General features: G+C 46.2%; 1 long non-coding RNA gene across 1 annotated transcript; it reads right to left on the bottom strand.

The window, feature by feature from the left end:
• Positions 1-5,699: 5,699 nt before the first annotated feature.
• LOC147117594 (uncharacterized) lies at positions 5,700-9,011 on the bottom strand. Its single transcript, XR_015078486.1, has 2 exons — positions 8,801-9,011; positions 5,700-6,062 (listed from the first exon to the last, which is right to left on the bottom strand). It is a non-coding gene; the product is annotated as an uncharacterized LOC147117594 (long non-coding RNA).
• Between the last annotated feature and the right edge of the window lie 1,033 nt (positions 9,012-10,044).

Genomic DNA, 10,044 nt, shown 5'->3' with positions numbered 1-10,044 from the left:
TGCCATTACATACAGGGGCTGGGAGTGGGCTCGTGCCATTACATACAGGGGCTGGGAGTGGGCTCGTGCCATTACATACAAGGGCTGGGAGTGGGCTCGTGCCATTACATAGAAGGGCTGGGAGTGGGCTCGTGCCATTACATACAAGGGCTGGGACTGGTCTCGTGCCATTACATACAGGGGCTGGGAGTGGGCTCACACCATTACATACAAGGGCTGGGAGTGGGCCCATGCCATTACATACAAGGGCTGGGAGTGGGCTCAGCCATTACATACAAGGGCTGGGAGTGGGCTCGTGCCATTACATACAGGGGCTGGGAGTGGGCTCGTGCCATTACATACAAGAGCTGGGAGTGGGCTCGTGCCATTACATACAAGGGCTGGGAGTGGGCTCGTGCCACTACATACAGGGGCTGGGAATGGGCTCACACCATTACATACAAGGGCTGGGAGTGGGCTCGTGCCATTACATACAGGGGCTGGGAGTGGGCTCAGACATTACATACAGGGGCTGGGAGTGGGCTCACGCCATTACATACAAGGGCTGGGTGTGGGCTCGTGGCATTACATACAGGGACTGGGTGTGGGCTCGTGCCATTACATACAGGGGCTGGGAGTGGGCTCGTACCATTACATACAGGGGCTGGGAGTGGGCTCAGTAATTACATACAAGGGCTGGGAGTGGGCTCGTGCCATTACATACAAGGGCTGGGAGTGGGCTCAGCCATTACATACAGGGGCTGGGAGTGGGCTCGTGCCATTACATACAAAGGCTGGGAGTGGGCTCATGCCATTACATACAGGGGCTGGGAGTGGGCTCATGCCATTACATACAGGGGCTGGGAGTGGGCTCAGCCATTACATACAAGGGCTGGGAGTGGGCTCACACCATTACATAGAAGGGCTGGGAGTGGGCTCGTGCCATTACATACAAGGGCTGGGAGTGAGCTCTGCCATTACATACAAGGGCTGGGAGTGGGCTCGTCCCATTACATACAGGGGCTGGGAGTGGGCTCGTGCCATTACACACAGGGGCTGGGAGTGGGCTCAAGCCATTACATACAAGGGCTGGGAGTGGGCTCGTGCCATTACATACAGGGGCTGGGAGTGGGCTCGTGCCATTACATACAGGGGCTGGGAGTGGGCTCGTACCATTACATACAGGGGCTGGGAGTGGGCTCAGTAATTACATTCAAGGGCTGGGAGTGGGCTCAGTAATTACATACAAGGGCTGGGAGTGGGCTCGTGCCATTACATACAGGGGCTGGGAGTGGACTCAGTAATTACATTCAAGGGCTGGGAGTGGGCTCACTCCATTACATACAAGAGCTGGGAGTGGGCTCAGCCATTACATACAGGGCTGGGAGTGGGCTCGTGCCATTACATACAGGGGCTGGGTGTGGGCTCAGCCATTACATACAAGGGCTGGGAGTGGCCTTGTGCCATTACATACAGGGGCTGGGAGTGGGCTCATCCATTACATACAAGGGCTGGGAGTGGGCTCAGCCATTACATACAAGGGCTGGGAGTGGGCTCGTGCCATTACATACAGGGGCTGGGAGTGGGCTCGTGCCATTACACACAAGGGCTGGGAGTGGCCTCGTTCCATTATATACAAGGGCTGGGATTGGGCTCGTGCCATTGCATACAAGCGCTGGGAGTGGGCTCGTGCCATTACATACAAGGGCTGGGATTGGGCTCGTGCCATTACATACAAGGGCTGGGAGTGGGCTCGTGCCATTACATACAAGGGCTGGGAGTGGGCTCGTGCCATTACATACAAGGGCTGGGAGTGGGCTCGTGCCATTACATACAGGGGCTGGGAGTGGGCTCGTGCCATTACATACAAGGGCTGGGAGTGGTCTCATGGCATTACATACAAGGGCTGGGAGTGGGCTCGTGCCATTACATACAAGGGCTGGGAGTGGGCTCGTGCCATTACATACAAGGGCTGGGAGTGGGCTCGTGCCATTACATACAAGGGCTGGGAGTGGGCTCGTGCCATTACATACAAGGGCTGGGAGTGGGCTCGTGCCATTACATACAGGGGCTGGGAGTGGGCTCGTGCCATTACATACAAGGGCTGGGAGTGGTCTCATGCCATTACATACAAGGGCTGGGAGTGGGCTCGTGCCATTACATACAAGGGCTGGGAGTGGGCTCACGCCATTACATACAAGGGCTGGGAGTGGGCTTGTACCATTACATACAAGGGCTGGGAGTGAGTTCATGCCATTACATACAAGGGCTGGGAGTGGGCTCGTGCCATTACATACAGGGGCTGGGAGTGGGCTCGTGCCATTACATACGGGGGCTGGGAGTGGGCTCAGCCATTACATACAAGGGCTGGGAGTGGGCTCAGCCATTACATACAAGGGCTGGGAGTGGGCTCAGCCATTACATACAAGGGCTGGGAGTGGGCTCAGCCATTACATACAAGGGCTGGGAGTGGGGGATCTTTGACTTTTGAGTCAATGGAAATGAAAAATTAGAGAGATCTATAACAGGGAACTGAATCCATAATGCCCATTTTACACTATCACCCAAAGTCAAAATACCCACAGGAAGTCACGATCAAGTGCAGTCTTCAGGTGAAGCAAAATACAAGGCCGGGGGATAATGATCTGGAGTGCTCTGACGTAATTCAGCCCCCTTTTCATTGGCATACCTCTTGCTGTTTTAACCCAATATTTGATTTAATGTTATTATGTGTAGTTAGAAATATTTATCCCAGTTTGGGAGAAAGAGTAGAGTTGGCAGGAGTGCAGATGTTTGTCTGCAATGCAAGAACTGCGAGAAAAGAAACTGAGCTGCTACAGCAACACCAGTGACAGAACGGTGCCAGTACAGTGCAGCAAATTTACATAAGCAGTTTGTATTAGAATGACATAGAATATGCAGCACAGAAACAGCTCATTCGGCCCAACTAATCTCTGCTGGTGTTTATACTCCACACAAGTCTCCTCCTATTCCACCTACCTCATCTCAGCCGTTCAGGGAAAAACCTACTTGACCTCGTCCTCACTGATCTACCTGTTGCAGATGCATCTGTCCATGACAGTATTGGTACCTTCAATGTCCATCACCAAGAGTGGCTCGGTAGCACCATGAATAACCGAGCTGGCCGAGCCCTGAAGGACATAGCTGCCAGATTGGGCCTGCAACAGGTGGTGAGAGAACCAACATGAGGGGAAAAACTACTTGACCTCGTCCTCACCAATCTACCTGGTGCAGATGCATCTGTCCATGACAGCATTGGTAGCAGTGACCACCGTACAGTCATTGCAGAGATGAAGTCGTGTCTTCACACTGAGGACAGCGTCCATCGTGTTATGTGGCACTACCATTGTGCTAAATGGGATAGATTCAGAACAGATCTAGCAGCTCAAAACTGGGCATCCATGAGGTGCTGTGGGCCATCAGCAGCAGCAGAATTGTATTCCATCACAATCTGTAACCTCATGGCCCGGCATATCCCTCATTCTACCAATACCAACAAGCCAGGAGACCAACCTGGTTCAATGAGGAGTGCAGAAGAGCAAGTCAGGAGCAGCACCAGGCATAACTAAAAATGAGGTGCCAACCTGGGGAAGCTACAACACAGGACTATATGCATGCTAAACAGCAGAAGCAGCATGCTATAGACAGAGCTAAGTGATCCCACAATCTACAGATGTGATCAAAGCTCCGCAGTCCTGCCACATCCAGTCATGAATGGTGGTGAACAATTAAACAACTAACGGGAGAGGAGGCTCCTTGAATATCCCCATCCTCAACGAAGGCAGAGCCCAGCATGCGTGTGCAAAAGGCTGAAGCGTTTGCAACCATCTTCAGCCAGAAGTGCTGAGTGGATGATCCATATCAGCCTCCTCCTGAGGTCCCCACCATCACAGAAGCCAAACTTCAGCCAATCCAATTCACCCACAAGATATCAAGAAATGGCTGAGCGTACTAGATACAGCAAAGGCTTTGGGCCTCAGAACTAGATGCACCTCTAGCCAAGCTGTTCTAGTACAGCTACAAAACTGGCATCTACCCGACAATGTGAAAAACTGCCCAGGTGTGTCCTATCCACAGAAAGCAGGACAAATCCAATCCAGCAAATTACTGCCCCATCAGGCTACTCTCAATCATCACAAAGTTATGGAAGGTGTCGTCCACAGTGCTATCAAGCGGTACTTACTCACCAATAACCTGCTCACCGATGCTCATTTTGGGTTCCGCCAGGACCACTCGGCTCCAGATCTCATTACAGCCTTGGTCCAAATATGGACAAAAGAGCTGAATTCTAGAGGTGAGGCGAGAGTAACTACCTTTGACATCAAGGCAGCATTTGATCAAATGCATGATCAAGGAGCCCTAGTAAAATGGAAGTCAATGGGAATCGGGGGGAAAGGCTCCACTGGTTGCAATCATACCTAGCACAAAGGAAGATGATTGTGGTTGTTGGAGGTCAATCATCTCAGCCCCAGGACATCGCTGCAGGAGTTCCTCAGTGCAGTGCCCTAGGCCCAACCATCTTCAGCTGCTTCATCAATGATCTTCCTTCCAACATAAGGTCAGAATGGAGATGTTCGCTGATGATTGCACAGTGTTCAGTTCCATTTGCAACTCCTCAGATAATGAAGCAGTCCATGCCCGCATGCAGCAAGACCTGGACGACATTCAAGCTTGGGCTGATAAGTGGCAAGTAACATTCACACCACACAAGTGCCAGGCAATGACTATCTCCAACGAGAGTCTAACCATCTCCATTTGACATTCAAAGGCATTACCATCGCCAAATCCCCCACCATCAACATCCTGGGGATCACCATTGACCAGAAACTTAACTGGACCAGCCACATAAATACTGTGGCAATAAGAACAGGTCAAAGGCTGGGTATTCTGCAGCGAGTGTTTCACCTCCTGACTCCCCAAAGCCTTTCCACCATCCACAAGTCAGGAGTGTGATGGAATACTCTCCACTTGCCTGGATGAGTGCAGCTCCAACAACACTCAAGAAGCTCGACACCATCCAAAACAAAGCAGCCCGCTTGATTGGCACCCCATCCACCACCTTAAACATTCACTCTCTTCACCACCGGCACACCATGGCTGCAGTGTGTACCATCTACAAGATGCACTACAGCAACTCACCAAGGCTTCTTCAGCAGCACCTCCCAAACCCACGACCTCTACTACCTATTCCCTTTTTTCTCAGGTACTCACCTAGTTTCCTATTTGTCTCAACCATTTCCTGTGGTAGTGAGTTCCACATTCCAATCACTCTCTGAGAAAAGAAATTTCTCCTTATTTCCTATTGGATTTATTAGTAACTATCTTGTATGTATGGCCCCTAGTTTTGAATTCTCCCACGAGTGGAAACATTCTCTCCTGTCCAACCCATTCATAATTTAAAGACCTCTAACAGTAGGTCTCCTCTAAGTCTTCTCTCTTCTAAAGAAAAAAGCCCCAACCAGTTCAATCTTTCCCGATAGCTGTAATTTCTTAGTTCTGGTACCATCCGTGTAAATCTTTTTTGCACTATTTCCAATGTTTCTATGTCATTTTTATTGTATGGACACAGAACTGTGCACAGTACTTACTCTAAATGCAACCTGACCAGGGCCTTATACAATGTCGACAAAGGAATTTATTCAGGGTAAAGTTGACACAAAAAACATGACAACAGGAAATAAGATTTTGTAGACCAGACGTGCATGCAGACACAAGATTTTTAATATATTATAGATACATTGGTGTAGATTTTCATCTTCACCAGCTGGGCAGTAATCTGGTAGAGCAGATCATCCATCCTTTATAGAACCCGCTGGATTTTCATTCCATTGAAACTGACAAAGTTACAGCAGTGGGAGCAGCTCCGAGAAAATTCTGGGTCAGTGCGATTTAAAAATTTTGCTGATCTTGACCAATTTGTTACATTGCAACATTAAAAATAACACGCTTTATAGAAGCATACAGTGACTATAAGGATTCATTCTGTGCTCCTGCGCTTTCAAATGGGGAGTGGCATATACGGGAAGATAAAAATAAACTTGTACAGGATACTGAGTGTATATCTGCAAAACATAAATAGATCATTTGGATTAGGTGATTTCCAATGTAGAAGAATGGACAGAAGAAGCAGAAGAATCACCCTAATATTGACAATACTCTGTTTATAACACTATGGTTGTGCATTGCTTTTGTTTCAGATTTAAATGCAGGTCACTGCATCTTGACGCTGATTAGGAGTGACATTTCCATTTGTAATAGAATTGCTATCTCTGCAGCAATAAGTGATCAGACTATCCAATGATTCCTGCTTGAAAGTGTATAAAGTGTAAAGCACATTAGTGATTTTCATTATATTTGCTTTCACTTAGGTTTGTACTCTAATCTATATAAAAACTTATTTAAAGGATAATGTGAACATCTATGCAACCGGCATCATGTTGCACATTATTGCTTTTATTTTTGAATTAATTTATTCTTCCATTTTATTTTGAATTTATTCTTCTAACAATGAGGGTAAAAAAGAAACAATGCCTACAAATAGGAACATACGAACACAGGAACAGGAGTAGGCCATTCAGCCCCTTGAGCCTGTTCTTTCATTCAATGAGATCATGGCTGATCTGTGACCTAACTCCATATACCCGCCTTTGGTCCATATTCCTTAATACCTTTAGTTAACAAAAAGCTATCAATCTCAGATTTAAAATGAACAATTGATCTAGTATCAATTGCCGTTTGCGGAAGAGAGTTCCAAACTTCTACCACTCTTTGTGTGTAGAACTGTTTTCAATTTCACTCCTGAAAGGTCTGGCTCTAATTTTTAGACTATGCCCCCTAGTCCTAGACTCCCCAACCAGCAGAAATAGTTTCTCTCTATCTACCTTATCTGTTCCCCTAAATATCTTAAAAACTCCGATCAGACCACCCCTCAACCTTCTAAATTCTAGGGAATACAACCCTAGTTTGTGTAATCTCTCCTCGTAACTTAACCCTTGAAGTCCGGGTATCATTCTGGTAAACCTACACTGCACTCCCTCCAAGGCAATATATCCTTCCTAAGGTGTGGTGCCCAGAACTGCTCACAGTACTCCAGGTGTGGTCTAACCAGAGATTTGAATAGCTGCAGCATAACTTCCACCCTGTATTCTAATCCTCTAGATATAAAGGCCAGCATTCCATTAGCTTTTTTGATTATTTTCTGTACCTGTTCATGAGATTTTAATGATCTATGTACCTGGACCCCCAAGTCTCTTTGGACATTCACTGGTTTTAGCTTTTCACCATTTAGAAAGTACCCTGCTCTATCCTTTTTAGGTCCAAAGTGGATGACCTCACATTTGCCTACATTGAAATCCATTTGCCACAGTTTTGCCCATTCACGTAATCTATCGATATCCCTTTGTAATTTTATGCTTTCATCTACACTGCCTACAATGCTGCCTACCTTTGTGTCATTGGCAAATTTGGATATATGACATTCTACGCCATCATCTAAGTCATTAATAAATATTGTGAATAGTTGAGGCAGACCAGGATTCTGGCATCGGCCCTGAACATTGACATGTGACAGATCACCAATGTCAATACTTGATAGTAATATGGCTGCTTTTTTGGCACTATTTCGGATAGCTAAACTTTATTGTACTAATTACAGCAATGAATTTAAAAAACATGAAAGTGGAAATCAATATGATTCTGCTCATTTTGAATTATCCAGGGTCTATTTATAGTTTTTAGACTATTTTCTTTCTGCATCGCACCAGCTGTTTAATTTCCATTATGCCTCAAAGTGGAAATAAAGTGCACTTTTAGCTGATTAAACAACTCAATATATACTCAACATGTACTTAATTAAACATACTGGGGTAGAGGTTCAACTTTGGGCGCAAAATTGTGTCCGTTTTGAAGTGTTTTTTTCCCTCCAAGTTTACGCTCAAACTGATTTGCATATCGGTGAACGCAAAAGCAGCCATGAGCCAATGCAATCAGGCAACGTTTTAAAACATAATTTTTTAAAAGAAAAAAATTTTGCTATAAAAAATATTCCTCGATATATTTAAGAGTGGCATCTTGGTCCAGTTTGATTAGTATAGCCAAAAATGGGTTTATCACAAAAAAATAAGCATTTTAAATCACAGTATCAATCCACCACCTGTGAGTAACCTGATTTTAAATCACTGAAAATGACTTTTAAAAAATATACAAAATTATTTTCAGTTAGATTGGGGTACAGTAGTTAGTTTTTCAAAAAAAAAAATTCATTCAAAACCTTTCAAAACGTATATACATTTTAGTGTCCTTGAGCCTAAAGGTCCAGCTTAATTTTTGGAGCTTCCTCAAAGGCCTGCAAATGAGCACAATTAGCGGAAACTCCCACTGGTGATTAATTCAACCTGGGGCGTGGCAAGTTTTGCGAGAGGGACCTGCTTCTAGCGCGATGTTTTTAAAATTAGCGCAAAAGATCTTTTGCGCCAGTTATGCTGACATCGGTGAGCTGAAAAAACAGTGCGATCGAGTGGAAACTCTACCCCACTATATATTGTAACATTTTCTTAGAAATAAACTCATTTCAGAGAATCATCCAAACTATGAATGTTTGAAAAGTAGAAACAGTGGGGACAAAAATGAGTTTAGGTTCAAATCCTACTTTAAAGTCGTAACCCCAATAGCTGTGTCGCAATTTGACATGGGCGCAAATGCTCGATAATAAAATGTTTGATCAATGAGCTTAGCTACAGCAGTCACCATTCTTCATTTCAAGGTACAGTCTATACATATCGGGGGAAAAATTCGTGTTTACCAGCAAAGTTGCGGGTGTCACCGGAAATGGCCGCAATGCTAACCGAATCAAGTTGGTCTGGGGGGTATGGAGATAGGTGGCGAAGCGCTCACCTTCCGTGCAACACCATCCTGGTGGCGTTGCTAAAGGGATCTGGAACAAAGTTTCCGTCCAGGTCCGGTGTTGCAGCTTCCCAAAACCTCTGTGAGCAAAGCTGTGGAGCTCGCAAGGAATTGTGGATAATGAAGACATTTGAGATTTAAAGGGTGCTGCACACTGAAGCAATACAAAATAAAATGCAGTGAATCGATACATTTTTCAGCCCTTTCTGCCTTTTAAGAAATATTCAATATTTAAAAGAAGTTCCAATTGTGAATATTCAGCTGTTAAAGCTGAATTACCTTCCTAACCTCAACAAATAGGAAAACTGCCTCAGCACTAACACAAATGGCTCAGCAAGCCAAGGAAGGGGCAGCAAGGGTCTCAGATGCAGCACTCCAGCATTGTGCAGGGGGGCAACACTGCAAGAATGGCCCTCTACACACAGGGGCCAGGTGGCCCTCCAGAAAGAACAATGTGGGAGTACATCACTAAGGCCGTCACTGGCAGCAGTGTCGCCCCCACCACTTGGCTCCAGTGCCCAAAGAACATAAGAACATAAGAAATGGGAGCAGGAGTAGGCCATTTGGATCTTCGAGCCTGCTCCACCATTCAATAAGATCATGGCTGATCTTCTACCTCATCTCCACTTTCCTGAAATATCCCCATATCCCTTGATTCCATTAATATTCTAAAACCTATCGATCTCTGTCTTGAATATACTCAATGACTGACCCTCCTGTCAAGGTCAGTGAATGCATCTTCAAAAGCCGTCTCCTACCAACTGCACCACTAGCCTCACACACTGCTCAATGCAGAACCCTCAATCACTCACCTACCAACAATTTGCGCCAATGCCGAGGCACATCTTCCATTCCTAGCCTCACCTCACCCCCTTGAAGGAGACAGTGCTGGCCATTCTTGGCAGGAGCATGGTTGAGCCCTTGGCCAGCAATGGGGCTGAAAGGATACAAGATGCAGGTATCCTCATACGTTATCCTCCTTCTGGCATGCACCTCTTGCTTTCCCGACCTCCCCTCACCACAACTCCACCCTTGTGCCTTCCTCATTTCACACACCCAAGAAATTCAGCCTGCCCAGCCAGTGGGTGACCAAGAAGAGGCAGCCTGCCCAGCCAGTAGGACCGCAGATGGATGATTCCATCC

This window comes from Somniosus microcephalus, chromosome 5, assembly GCF_052327205.1.
Source record: "Somniosus microcephalus isolate GS21.2 chromosome 5, FLI_Smic_1.0, whole genome shotgun sequence".
Taxonomy (NCBI): Eukaryota; Metazoa; Chordata; class Chondrichthyes; order Squaliformes; family Somniosidae; genus Somniosus; species Somniosus microcephalus.
Note: the sequence above shows the minus strand (reverse complement) of the source record. Positions and strands in the feature narration are given on the sequence as shown.